This window comes from Neodiprion lecontei, chromosome 5 (genome assembly GCF_021901455.1).
Source record: "Neodiprion lecontei isolate iyNeoLeco1 chromosome 5, iyNeoLeco1.1, whole genome shotgun sequence".
In the NCBI taxonomy this organism is placed as follows: domain Eukaryota; kingdom Metazoa; phylum Arthropoda; class Insecta; order Hymenoptera; family Diprionidae; genus Neodiprion; species Neodiprion lecontei.
The window spans coordinates 21,965,651-21,978,318 of NC_060264.1; the positions used below are offsets into that span (position 1 = coordinate 21,965,651).

A 12,668-nucleotide genomic window follows, 5' to 3' on the forward strand; every position below is an offset into this window, starting at 1 on the left:
TTAGTTGAACCGGTTGAAAACATACTAGTACGAGGCGCTTAGCCTGAAGTTTCTTTAAAATCGTCTGAACTATAGAAACTGAAACTCCTTGAATTCTTTCAACGACGAGCAGATCCTGGGAAAACGGGATACAGAAGTACGGCAAAGCCCTGGACCCACTCCCACCAGGACCCAGTAGCCCACGCAGGACGAAAGGGACCCAGGGACTCAGGGTAAATAGGGGCGCGGGGAAATCCGTTGAGAGACATACGAAAGGAGATCAATACGAGGTTGCTAGGCGACAAGCCTCCGGCATTCGCGCTCTGGGTAGACAGGGTGCCGCCAGTAGCCCTCTGCCCGGTTTCTCCAGCCTAGAGCCCGATGCACCCTAGGCACCACCCACCCACCCCTGACACGCTGCAGAAGTGAGCGCGAGCAACCGAACGCCAAATAACGCTACCGCCTATCTTCGTCTCCGAGTAATGTGTGAGTGTGTTCAGAGCGAGATCTCGATATGTGTAGAACAAGGGCGCAGAATGTGGAGTGTGGACTCTGCACTAGCTGCTTTAACCAGCATCAGTACCGAGACCTCAGGGGTAAACGCCCTTCGTCCTTATCTCTTTGGATTAGATTTAGACTTTGCGCCGTTTTATAAATACGCTGCTTGATCGTCACCCTATTTTGTGAATTGTATCCGATTTTTCTCCACGACGATAAGCACGAATTTTTTCAATGTTCACGAATTTGCAGATGTACAGTCACTCTTGATCCGTCGTTATGGGTCTTTCGCATAATTCCAAGCTAAGTAAAGTTGTTTTGAGTCGTGGTCATCCATTTTAAGTACTTTGGGATCACTTGATACTACTAAAAGTCACAAAGTCGGTTTTAATCGTGTTTAGTCACTTGACGCCACGTGCAGCCTTTCGAATTTACTTGAAACCGGTTGTATGAATTAATTCAAAATCCCTATAAAGTCGTTTGAACTCATTTCACGTTTATGTAAAGTTATGTTTTAAGCAAAATTCGACCTCGTTTAAATTTTTTGAGTCAAGTTGAAACGACCAGTAAATTAACGTTACTTCAAGTAATGTAAAAAAATTTTAAATCAGACATACAATTTTTGTAAATTGATGATGCAATCGTAAACTAGTTCCGCCAATGCGTTTCAGCTTTCCATTCAACTGATGCGAATCGTGTAAAGAAAACAATTTATCGCTCTAAATTATGTACGTGGTAGTATTGCGCTGTGTTAACGCCATGAATTTTTTTAGACATCATCGCGACGATTATTACTGCGAAAGCTGACAAAGCATTGCCACGCCTCGGATTATCCAATGTTCTTGCGGAAGGTTCGTCGGCAGCCACATAGCAATAACAAAGTTCGTCGAGTGACCCGTAGTTGAGAGAATCCCACGACGTTCGCTCGTCTTATATACAGGGCACGTGTAAGTCGACCTCTCTTTAATCTTCGATTTGGTTATCGGGACAAGCCATAACTGCAGAGGAGCGTATTTAATTTTCGTTAATTTATTCCATCTGGTCATTCGTTCTTTAATCTAGCAAGAATTTTCGATTTGGTCGGTCAATCTCCAGATACAAAAACGTAAACGATAAACTCACGACTGGAACTTCGTCGTAAAGAACTTTGGGCAATGACTCGTCAAGCATCATTGTCGACAAGTTGAATCTCGCCCCGTCGAGGAAAAGACCGTACACGTAGACACCGTCCTCAGGAGGTGTGGGAAACGTGGTTTCCTTCAGAGGTATAAAGTCGTAGATCAATAGATCGATAGGAATCGAGTATTTCCTGGCAAAATTTTGCCGGGCGCCAGTTAGGAAGGCTTGAGTAAAGTAGAAGCCGGATATCCAGAAGGACGTGGGGGGACCATCCATGTACCATTCCTTATTTCGAGAAAGAGAAAGTTAACACTTCGCACTCCGGAAATAAGATCAAACTTCAAATTCACCTGCAAGAACGTGAGCCGCCGCAGAAAGTCGTTTATGTAGCTACCGAGTGGCTTCAGGGACGGGTAAGACCGGGATTTCCACATCATAGGTATCCTTCCAGTTATTGTTGACATCATGACCTCCTCAAGCTCAGCGTTCATGATTACCAGACCTTGGAAAACAGAGTTTCAATTTGGTACTCTTATTTCCGTTGTTTACGAATTACAAACCACGTATTTGGACAACCTTTTATGGCTTTCTGGACGTTTTGAAGGCTGCTCCTTATGGTCTGTAGCAACTTGTTGAATCTCCCCATCTCCTGAACCAGCACTGTATTCATACTTTGTTCGTAAGAGGTTGGATATTTCTCGAGGGCGTTGACGAGGTCGAAGTCAGCCGGAAGCTTGGATAGAATATCAGCCGCCACCTCGAAGACCACTTCGTCTGGGGATTTTCCACCGTCTCCTTCGCTCGTCGCGGTGTCCTACGAAGCAACAGCAGAGAAACCAAAGATGGAGTCAAATTCGTCTTCACTTCCATGAGCTCGCGAATTCACCTGGGTGAGAAGCACGGAGGATAGCATCAGGTCCGTTTCCTGCTGGTCTTTTATGATGTCCGCGTTTTCGTTCATGCCGAAAACGCTCGGCCCCGTTATCAGTGGCAGAGTCTTAACGAACTCGAGGAACTCCGCGTGGTCACTAACCTCCGGAACGTAGTAAATGCCGCTCGGATCGAAGAGGTGCTTTTCATTCTCTACGAGAGACGGGCAGTAGAATTTCGCCAAGATGGTAACCAGCGTTCGCCGGTCCCACTCGTCCGTCACCCGGCCGCCATAGTTGCACTCACCTGTAGAGCAATGTTGATTATTCACTGTCCGATAACTCTGGCGAAGTCGGACGAATAATGAAAACCTGTTAGATATTTCAGGGCCTCGTATTGAACATCGGCGTATTGATCGAGGAAGATTTTCAGCTGGAGCACGCTGATTCGTAAATCGGTTTCGTTGAACTCATACGGATTATTCCAGCCGATCGGTCCGAACTTGCGACGCTCCTGGACGATCGCGTGAAAGAAGCAGAGTCCGAATAACATCTTTTTGAAGATAACCTTCTGCTTCGATTTCTCGAAAAATTCCGGGTCACAGATCGGATCCTTGAAGAAAATCGTGATTGTTCAATGGACGACAGCTTGCAGCAAATTCTCGACTCACTTGGAGGTAAGATCGGATTATATTAGCTCTCAAGCCCTTCGGTGGTTCATTCGTCATCTTGACACCGTTTTGAAGAACGCTAACCGGAAAGTGATCGGCCGGGTAGCTCGTTAGCCAGAGTCGGAAATCGGGATGAACAGTTTCCGGAAGAAGGTTTTCACAAACCTGAATAGAAGTTGAAAAAATTTTAGGTATCATCACCCGAATATTTCAAAATTAAGTACAAATCGACCTTTTCCAGGGTGCTCATCCAACTTTTGGCCAGGTGACAATTCTGGAGTACGACCCACGTGCCGTTTTTAATCCCCTCATCGATCAGTCGAACGGCAATCGGTCCCTGCCCCTGTCCAAGGGATAGAGAAAAGAGCCTGTTGGCACCGAATCCTTGGTCGTCAGCGAACTTGAGTAAAACTGCTGTCGGATCGGCACCAGGAGTCAGGACAAATATCAGGGGAACGCAGCAGTGCGAATCGGCGTAAGAAGATATGAGGTCAAACGGCGGAGGCTCCACGTACTGCCTTCCCATTTCAGCTGATTAACGAAGAATGAAGATAAGATACTTGTCCTCTCATTCGTCATCGTTATCTTCAATTTTTCTCACATTCAACGAATTGATGAACGGCCGGCACCATTTTGTCAGCTCGGACGCATCTGACCACCAACATCCTTTCGAACGACGTAAGCTTGTCGAACGGAGGTGGCATGTTCTCAGTGTGCGGCTCCTTGTGATCGAATATCTTTTTCCACGCTGTGAGGTTTGATGCAAATGAGTCTCTGATGCCCTAAACATGTGATTCTGTAATCAGCGAAAGCCGTTTTCGAAGGTAAATAACTCACGCTGAATCCAGTCACGTCATTCAAGCGACAGAGTTCGTCCCACGACTTTATTGGCAGCCAGTTTGTAGGATTTGGATGAGGATTGTCGAGGCCGACGCCGCCTGTTAGCAGGAACATCCAATGAGCGTTTGATATCTTACCCTGCTTGTTCAGAAGGTTGATGACTAGCAGAAGAGAGAAGAGCAGCTTGTCCTTCTCGAACAACGAGCGGCATATGTTCACGTACAACGAATATGTAAAATTTTTAGTCAGATCGGCCAACCGTTGATCAAGGTCTTCCACTGGGGGCGTGTTTTCGATCGTCGATTTGAACAGGTTGACGAACCATACTAACGAGTACTGATACATTGGATCGATATTAGCCAGGACCGCTAAAAACAAAAGCAAAGTTTAAAAATCCAAATGGTTACTGCCAAATTAATTGGCGTATTACCTATGGTGAAGAACAAGATGGTGGAGTAAACAGCGATGCCGGTGTATTGAAGTCTGGCAACATCGATCGACTTCTCAGTGATTTCAGTGGCTGCTTGTTTGGTTTGGATATCGTCAGAAAGAATTTTCGACGAGCTAAGAACGCCGATCGCCGTCTGGTCCTCCAGAATATTTTCGTCAGATGATGACAGGACTTGAAGAATCTTGTCTTCGATGTCCTTCAACATTCTGCGAAGAGTAATTCACTCTTTCGAAAGATTTTTATCACCTTGTATTTCGTACCACCTAATCTATGTTCGATTACTTTTTGTTTGCGGCTCCCTGAACGATCAGCTGATTCTTTTCAGCCTCCAAATCAGGCCGTTCCTTTGCGACAACAATTCCTAGTAACTGATCCTCGAGGCCAATAGGCGTTATCATGAAATTGAGGAGCGTAACCTTAACGGCAACCTCTGGTAGATAGTGTGGATTTCTCAATTTAGTCGTGATGTAAAGCCTAAAAAAAAATCGAGACCGATTAGTAGCTAATCCATTAGTTCAGTCCCATAAAAATCTCACCTGAACTTTTCATTATACTCGACAACCGAGTCACCAAGTTTGATGCAAAGAGTTCCGCCAGCCTTGTAAGTCTGCTTCAGAAGAAGTGGTTCGAGAGCAGCGTCGAGTTCCTCGCCGACGTTTTCCAGCAGTACAGGCTGGCCAAACTGAATAGCGCTTTCGAGGATACGCATGTAATCATTTTGGGTGAGTCGAATGACATTGATGTTGCAGGCCTTCTCCGTATTCTTGACCCACTTGTTGGCCTGACCCTGAGGGTCTATCATGAGGGGCCAGCGCATGGAGTTGGTGACGATGATAGCGTTATCGACGGAAAAGAGATCGCTTGGCAGGCCAAAAATAGCCCAGGACCTGATTTGCACGGGGTCTCCGAGAACCTGAGTGAGCTGGTAGTCCTGGGAACAGACGACGTTCAGGCCCGTGCAAAACTTGACCCAGAACTCGACTTGCTTGGAACGGTATTGCATCGTGAAAACACCTAGGTAGGCGACGATGCCCGCGGCGATAAGAACATCACCGGTAAGCCGAAAGTACCGCTGGCCAAGCGCTGTCGCCGTGTCTGACCACCGCGTGTACTCGCCGCCCAGTCCACCAATCAGTTCCTTGGCTCTGATCAGCTTCATTTCACAGTCGTCTACCACGTCCATCATGTTCTGGTAACTCTTCTTCCGCTCAGCAAGCAGGCGTTCCAAGGCGGCAACTCTGTCCTGGACCTGCTTAAGCTGCGCTCGTTTGACGTCGAGCTCCGCCATCGCCTCAGCAAACAAAGCTTCTGCCTTCGCCAGAGCCTTCTTTTTCGGCGCAATGACCTTTGCCACTTTGTCGTATTCCGACAGGGCGTACACCCACTTGCACAGACCCTCGCAGGCCGTCGAGGCGTTCTTTATCTTGTCAGGATCAAAGTTCGGGTTTGTTAGGATTGAGGTTCGGATCTTCGTCATTATTTTTTCGGGTATGTTGTCCTTGTCAAACTGCTGCAATGTGTCCAGGAATTTGATATCCCCCAAGATTCGCAGTGACGGTTTCCAGTAGTCGTCCACCTGGTGGATACCGTCTGTCGTCACCTTTTCGGGCTTCAGACCCTGAAAAAGAAGACAACCCAACGATTATGCCGTTTTTTCCGTACCTCATGAAGTGATCTCCTTACCTTCAATATGCATACTGCCTCCATTACGAGCTTGACACCTGCCGGTGGATTTTTCATCGTTTTAACTATCACAATATCTGGAGGAGTCAGTGTATTCAACGCTGCGTTTGCTGCGTTCAATATCGGCATCGCAAGTTCTAAATCCGCGTTGCAATCCGCGCGAATCGCTTCAGCCTCTCCAGCTACAACCTAAAACTCACAACGAGCATTAGTTGCACTAAGGAATGATGAATTCCGATCAGTTTGAGATGAAGTTCAACTTTTTTCTAACCATCGCAGCCTCTTCATCTTTCTTGACAATCGCCTCAACTGTGGATGCCTCAGCGCTCTCCTTCTGAACGCTTTCAAGCATCTTTTCGACTTCCTTTGCAGCGACCAAAAGCTTCGGCTGAAGCGCCATTAAAGTTTCTTGCATTTTGCCAACCTGCTTGTGAGTGTTGTCCAATTTTCCGAGACCCGCTTCGTACCTCTTCTTCCCGTCAATGACCTCCTGCCTCTTTTTCGCGAGTAAATTTTTGAAAGTGTTAATCAGTTCGAGGTAAGATGTGGGTGTGACGTAATTCCACCTGCGAGCTTGAGAAAGGAATTCCTTAGAAAGCTGCTGAGTCGAGGTGTGGAAGACCTGGCACATCTCGATGCAGGCAAGCCTCTCTTGAGAGGACAGTTTTATCTTCTCAAGAAACTTGGTCGCAACAGCGACAAGAGCATCTTCAGGCCATGGCTGGAGCCAGTCGATTGTGCAGCAATTCACAAGAGCAGGGAACTTGCGAATCCTGTTTCGGAAGCCGTCACCGATGGGTGACATAGCGACAATGATGTGCAACTGTTCGCGGACAACTTGAACGAAGAAATTGAAGAGAGCAACCGGGCTGCCGTCCGTTTGGAGCGTCTTGTCTCGCTGCCTGTCTATCTGACGCATCTTCTCACAAATCTCCGCCTTCTCGTCCGCAGCGAATAAGTTTGGAACTTCGCCGGCATTCAGCAGGTTGCTGATGTCCTCAAGGAACGACTCCTCCTTTATTTGACTATCGGTAAAAAGAAACGCTGCGTGCAATTCTGTCGCGGCACTCTTGCGGAGGACTATCTTGACGTCTTCGTGCCACTCGTACACTCCGTACTGCTTCGATATCTCGACTTGAAATATATCGTACTCAGATATGTGGGCAGCCAAACGTGTCAACGATTGTCGACCTGAGCCTCCAACACCCACAAGAAGCGCATGGCTTCGGGGCTGTTTTATTATGCGACAGATCTTGGACAGATGCTCGACAGCGAACCTGTGAAAGTTCGGATTGACAGACCAGTCGACTCACCATTATTCCTAACGACATACCTGAAGAGAACCAGGTTCATGGGCTTCTTCGTCATCGAGTTGTATTCGGCTAGATACTCCTCGACAATTTCAGCAAGTGTATCAAGCGCCTCGACTTCGACGTACATCCTCTTCTCTGCCAGGGGATCATGAAAGTCGCAGTACACCAAATTTCGCAAATGGTAATCCTCAACCTGAAGACAAATACGAACAATTTAACTATCGTTTCTATCCCGGAACGTGAAGGTAATTTTCACCTCAATTTCGGGATCCCCTGTGAAGTCTTGGAACATCTTGTCCATGTCCTCATCCATTCGCTTGGCCATCGTCTTTCGGAGCTGGCCAACCAGCCAGCCAATGTCTCCTTCATCTACAAGCCGGTCACCGTAGACACGGAGCACTTCGTGTACCCATTGCCGTTTCATTTTGAGCTTACAAAAAAAAAAAAAATTAAATAACTGTCTGACACGCGACTGACAGATCGTAAATTAACTCACCGGATTTGGCATGGATTCCGGAGTCGACAAAAGAACGCCCTGGATGACTCGGGAAAAATCACGTAAGTTGAACAGATAGTGTGACTTTGCCGGGGTGGGCAACAGGTTGATGAGACTCTCTTTGTATATATCCAACGTGCCAAGGACCACCTGATCCGCACATGATATGAATTCTGGACCAAAGCCCTGGGCATCAATGTGCCAGAGCATGATGTTGGTGAATATCATCACCATGACATCATCTTGAAACTCAGATATGCTCAACGTGAAAAAGTGCCGCTTGAACCTGGGCGTGACGTCTTTTCCACCTGTCGGTGGCCCCATCGCGCACATTATCTGAACGTCTACCAGCTTTATGGGAACGATTTCCCGCCGGTCGAACCACTGCTGGTGGTCGAGCCACTGTCGGAGAAGTTCGATCGGCGGTTGAGCGCCATATTCCTCTTTCAGGGGCATTGATACGTCGTCAACAAAGATGACCCAGAATTTTCCAGGCGGTGCGCCATATACGCCTTTTCTCCGCTTGTCCAGCTTGCTCATTATTATGTCCTGGGTTTGATTGGCCGTCGTCTGAGCTGAGAAGTTTATGAAAAGGGGCTTATACACCTTGGCGTCGTTTATCTTCAGGAGGAATTCCATTATGTAGACCGACTTGCCAGTCCCCGTCGGCCCGACCAGGAGGACCGGCTTCTGATGCGAAACCAGCTTCCTGAAGAGCTCCATGTATCGGATCGTCTCGACGGTCGGCACGATTATCTGGTTGACCGGCATGTCCCGCGGGATCGGTGGAACGTCAGACAAGTTGTCAGACCAGAGTTTCCAATGACCTTTACCCTCCTTGACGTAGTTGTAGTCGAAAACTAGCCCGCCTGATGGTATTGGACAAACATAAGGCTTCTTTGGACCAGTTATGTCTTCCGGAATGCCAAATCGTGCGATCAGCTCCTCGGGGAATTCCCTGTCCATCAAACCGCGGAAAAGATCGTTGAACCACTCTCGGTACGTCGCCATCAGCGTTCCACCTAGCGCCCAAACGCAGGAAAAGAAGAACGATCCCTGATCAAAAGATAATCTGGAAAGTTATCGGAGGAACTCTTCGTAATATTTTATATATGAAATTGCCTGCCTCTATCTGTGCCCTCATGTCCAGATCGGATATGCTCTCGATATACCTAGGATTTTTAAAATCGTCCATGAAACAATCGCACAGATGCATTACTGAGCGAACTAGGTTTGAATCTGGCATCGGGATCATTTCCTGGGTATAAAAAAAAAGTCAATTACAACATTTGCACATCAATTCTGTCAAAGAATATGACTTACTTTTACTCCGCAACGCCGAATCAGATGTAACAATATTGAACAAAATCTCATGAACATTTCTTTCAACTGGATCTTAATGTGTTCGCTCAGGGTGTTGGGCAGCGTGTTCATCCATGATTTCAGAAGCGGCGTCCAACCCAGAGTCACGGGCTCCATGTAAATCATACCACAGCGAGACACGGTGGCTGGAGAAGCGACCTAGAAGCAAAAACAAGTCTTAAATTATCTCAAGAGCACTTGAAAGATATTTACTAACCTCCAAGTCCATGGGCTCAAATATTAAATTGGTGGTCGGAGCGAGCTGGATTATTTCACCGGACATGAGGCAGAGTTTCTTATTGTCATCCAACACTGTGTTCATGTTTTCGATCCAGATCGCGTCGACGGGTCCATCAAAAATTAACCACTTTCGATTTTCATTTTGCGAGACGGCAAAGGCTCTGTAGCTGACGGCAAGCACTCCGTCGCTCCATTCGTGGGACGCTGGATCGAACTGTCCGTACAACTGGCCCATCGTTATCGACTTCGGATTGATCACCGTAATCTCGACCCGGTGCTCTTCCATCAGATTCTGTTCCTCAAGGCGAGTCAAACACTCGGCGAGCATCCTGTACGCCGACGTTTTACCGCCAAAGGGAAGACCGACGATCATGAAACCGTGTCTGACTATCATCATCTCGAATATCTGCTGTACTTTCTCGAGAAAGAAATCTGTACACTGTAGATTCGCTGCGAGACATGCTTCCTTCGTGCAGCTGTTTATGTGGGTGTAATCGGGCTCAGGCAGTTCAACCCCAGGAAAAAGGTCGGAGGCGATGCCTTGGAAGAGGGGTAAGTCGTGACTCAGAAACTTTGGCAAGTTGACGTCCTTTATACTGCGTAGCATCAAAATGTCCTCAGATTCGTCCGGGTACTTAAGCTTCAGGTTCCCAGCTGCGACCAAGACGGATTTTACTGCTCGCATCCCGTAATCGTAGTGACACTGACTGCTAAGTTGTTCCGAACACAGCTTGTACGCAGTCACTATTTTCACTGCCAGCGGACGCCCGTTGTAGAAGCCGTAAGAGTAGAGTGTGTTCTCCGATATCAGGGCATAATCAGGCACCATCATGGCGACGGATCTGAAGAGCGCCTTCAAGTTGTCCGGTAGCTCCGACCTCCCGGCATACCCAGGATTCATGGTGATGAAAACGGCGCAACTGGGATCCAGCCATATTTCTGTACCTTCGAAGAGCAGCTTCGGCGCCCCAGAGTTTATCCCCCTCTGAATAGTTAGTATCTGCTGCGCAACCACAGAGAGAACTTCGAGATCGATTCGGTTGAATTCGTCAAAGCATGACCAGGCTCCACATGATGCCAGGCCCTTGAAAAACTTGCCCAAAGCGATATAGTCCAGACCGTCCGAGCAGTTGAAGACAACGCACTGCTTCGCAATTGCCTTCGCCAAGTCCTTCGTCGTCTCAGTTTTTCCTGTGCCTGCTGGGCCTTCTGGAGCTCCACCCAAGTGAAGGCTCAGGGCCCCGAAGAGAGTTCGGTAGCATCGATCAGTTAGCGGGGTTATAACGAGCCGCGGTGAATTGCCAAGGTATTCGTAACCGTAATAAAGAGAAGAGTTGATCATGTAGACGCAAAGATTTTCCTCTTCCAGTTCGGTCCCGGCCTGGATATCAAGGGCGAATTAGTCCCTGATCTAATCAGTGTTTCAACTACCGACTAATGTCCGTCAGAAATCACCTGCCAATAGTATCTCAACTGGCAAAGCCACTTGAAGTCATTGTTGACGACGACCTGGTCCTGCCAGAGTCCTACTAGTACATCTCTGGCATGGACGTCGAGAGTGACTAAGGCACCTGGGACAAAAGAAAATCCGCGATGAACACGCGAAGAACGAGGGAATAACCAGTACCTTGCACACTGACCAAGAGTGATTCGATTTTGCGTGGATAGCTTTCCTCTGACCAGTAATATTATCTCATTCAACTGAGCGTTACAAAGGTCCAGGTAATTCTTCAGTCCTGGCACCCCGAGTGGCATTGCTTCCTCAATTTGAACTGTCCAGTACATCGAACCCACGCAGAGAACCGTCTGTCCAGGCCACTCGAGGACCCACGTTGAGCGTTCTTTTATCGGATATGCATCGATCGCCAAAATCACCATCTGCCTAACGCTTCTACGCATGTCTCCTTCCAGTTCCAAAAGCCACTTTTCTACCTGACCCCTTGCAGCCGCGGTCGAAATAATGTCGATCAAGTCGACTTCCTCTCCTTCGGCCGACTTCATCTTACTGACTTCGAGGTCTGAGTTGAACGCGAGCTTCGCTATTCCCTCGAAGCACTTTTTCAAATGAGGTTGAACTCTGGAAAGACGAAGGATAACGTTAAAGTAAATATTTGCTAACTACTTTATTTACAGTCAATTGTGAAACCTCACCGAGTCGGATCTTTCGTTTCTGACAGTATTTCGAGGAGCTCATCGTTTGAAAGGAAGAAGAACCTGGGGAAGTAGAGCCTCTTTTTTTCTAGGTACTCGTTGAGTCCTTTTTGGATCAGTTCCAGAAGCCCAAAGCTCTTCCGAAGCCTCTCGAGCATCTTGTCAATTTCTAGAACAGACAAAACCCGCGAATCGGAGTATACGGTCTTCATTATGTCCCGCCACGTTTTGTCCACCGCGCTGAACCTTCGCCCTTCCTCTGGCATCTGCTGCTGAATATCCGGAGAGGAGAAAATCGGTTCCAAGTACATCCACGTTGCCTGTACTTTCAGCCACTGGTCAAGTATGTCCTGCAGGAGATGTAGCTTGCCTTCCCAGCGTCTGAAATCATTGAACGGGATCGGAAACACGTTGTTTCGCTCACTTGTGAACGTCCCTCCCACAAACTCACAGAATTTTCGACTCGAAAGGTTTTATGTACGCAGAGTTCTTCATGGTCATCGTCCGCGTAATGTGGTCGTCAAGCATCAGCTGAATCTCGTCGACACCAGCGATGACAAAGGTGCCAGAATCCTTGTACGGATTGACCGTGAAGCTCATGTCTACCCAGTCTTTCTGCATTTTCTCCAAGTTTTTTTCAAGTGTATTTTCTTTTGACGCAGCTTCGGAAATGCTCTCAAACCGAACTATGTAATCGTCAAGCCCCAACTCGAGAACCTTTCCCAGTGTAAGTTCGGAGTCAACTTTTATTGGAAATCCAACGATCTCAGAAATCTGCTCCCAGTGGCGAGCCTTAATCCCTGGATTGCCGAGGGTCATAATGACCGGCATATGCTGCCTGAATTCGTCGATCTTTTCGTGAACTGCCATTGCTAATTTCTTCGGTCCCGGTTCGAGAAAACTCTTCTCCAGCTTGTATATCGTCCTGTACGCTATGCCTACATCGCTGTCTATTTCCTCGGGCTGGTAAGAGCCAATCATGGCGTTCATCCATCG

At 47.6% G+C, this 12,668-nt stretch overlaps 1 pseudogene; it reads right to left on the reverse strand.

Annotated features, from left to right (window-relative positions):
• Nucleotides 1–1,027: 1,027 nt before the first annotated feature.
• LOC107217637 lies at nt 1,028–12,159 on the reverse strand (annotated as a pseudogene).
• Nucleotides 12,160–12,668: the final 509 nt, after the last annotated feature.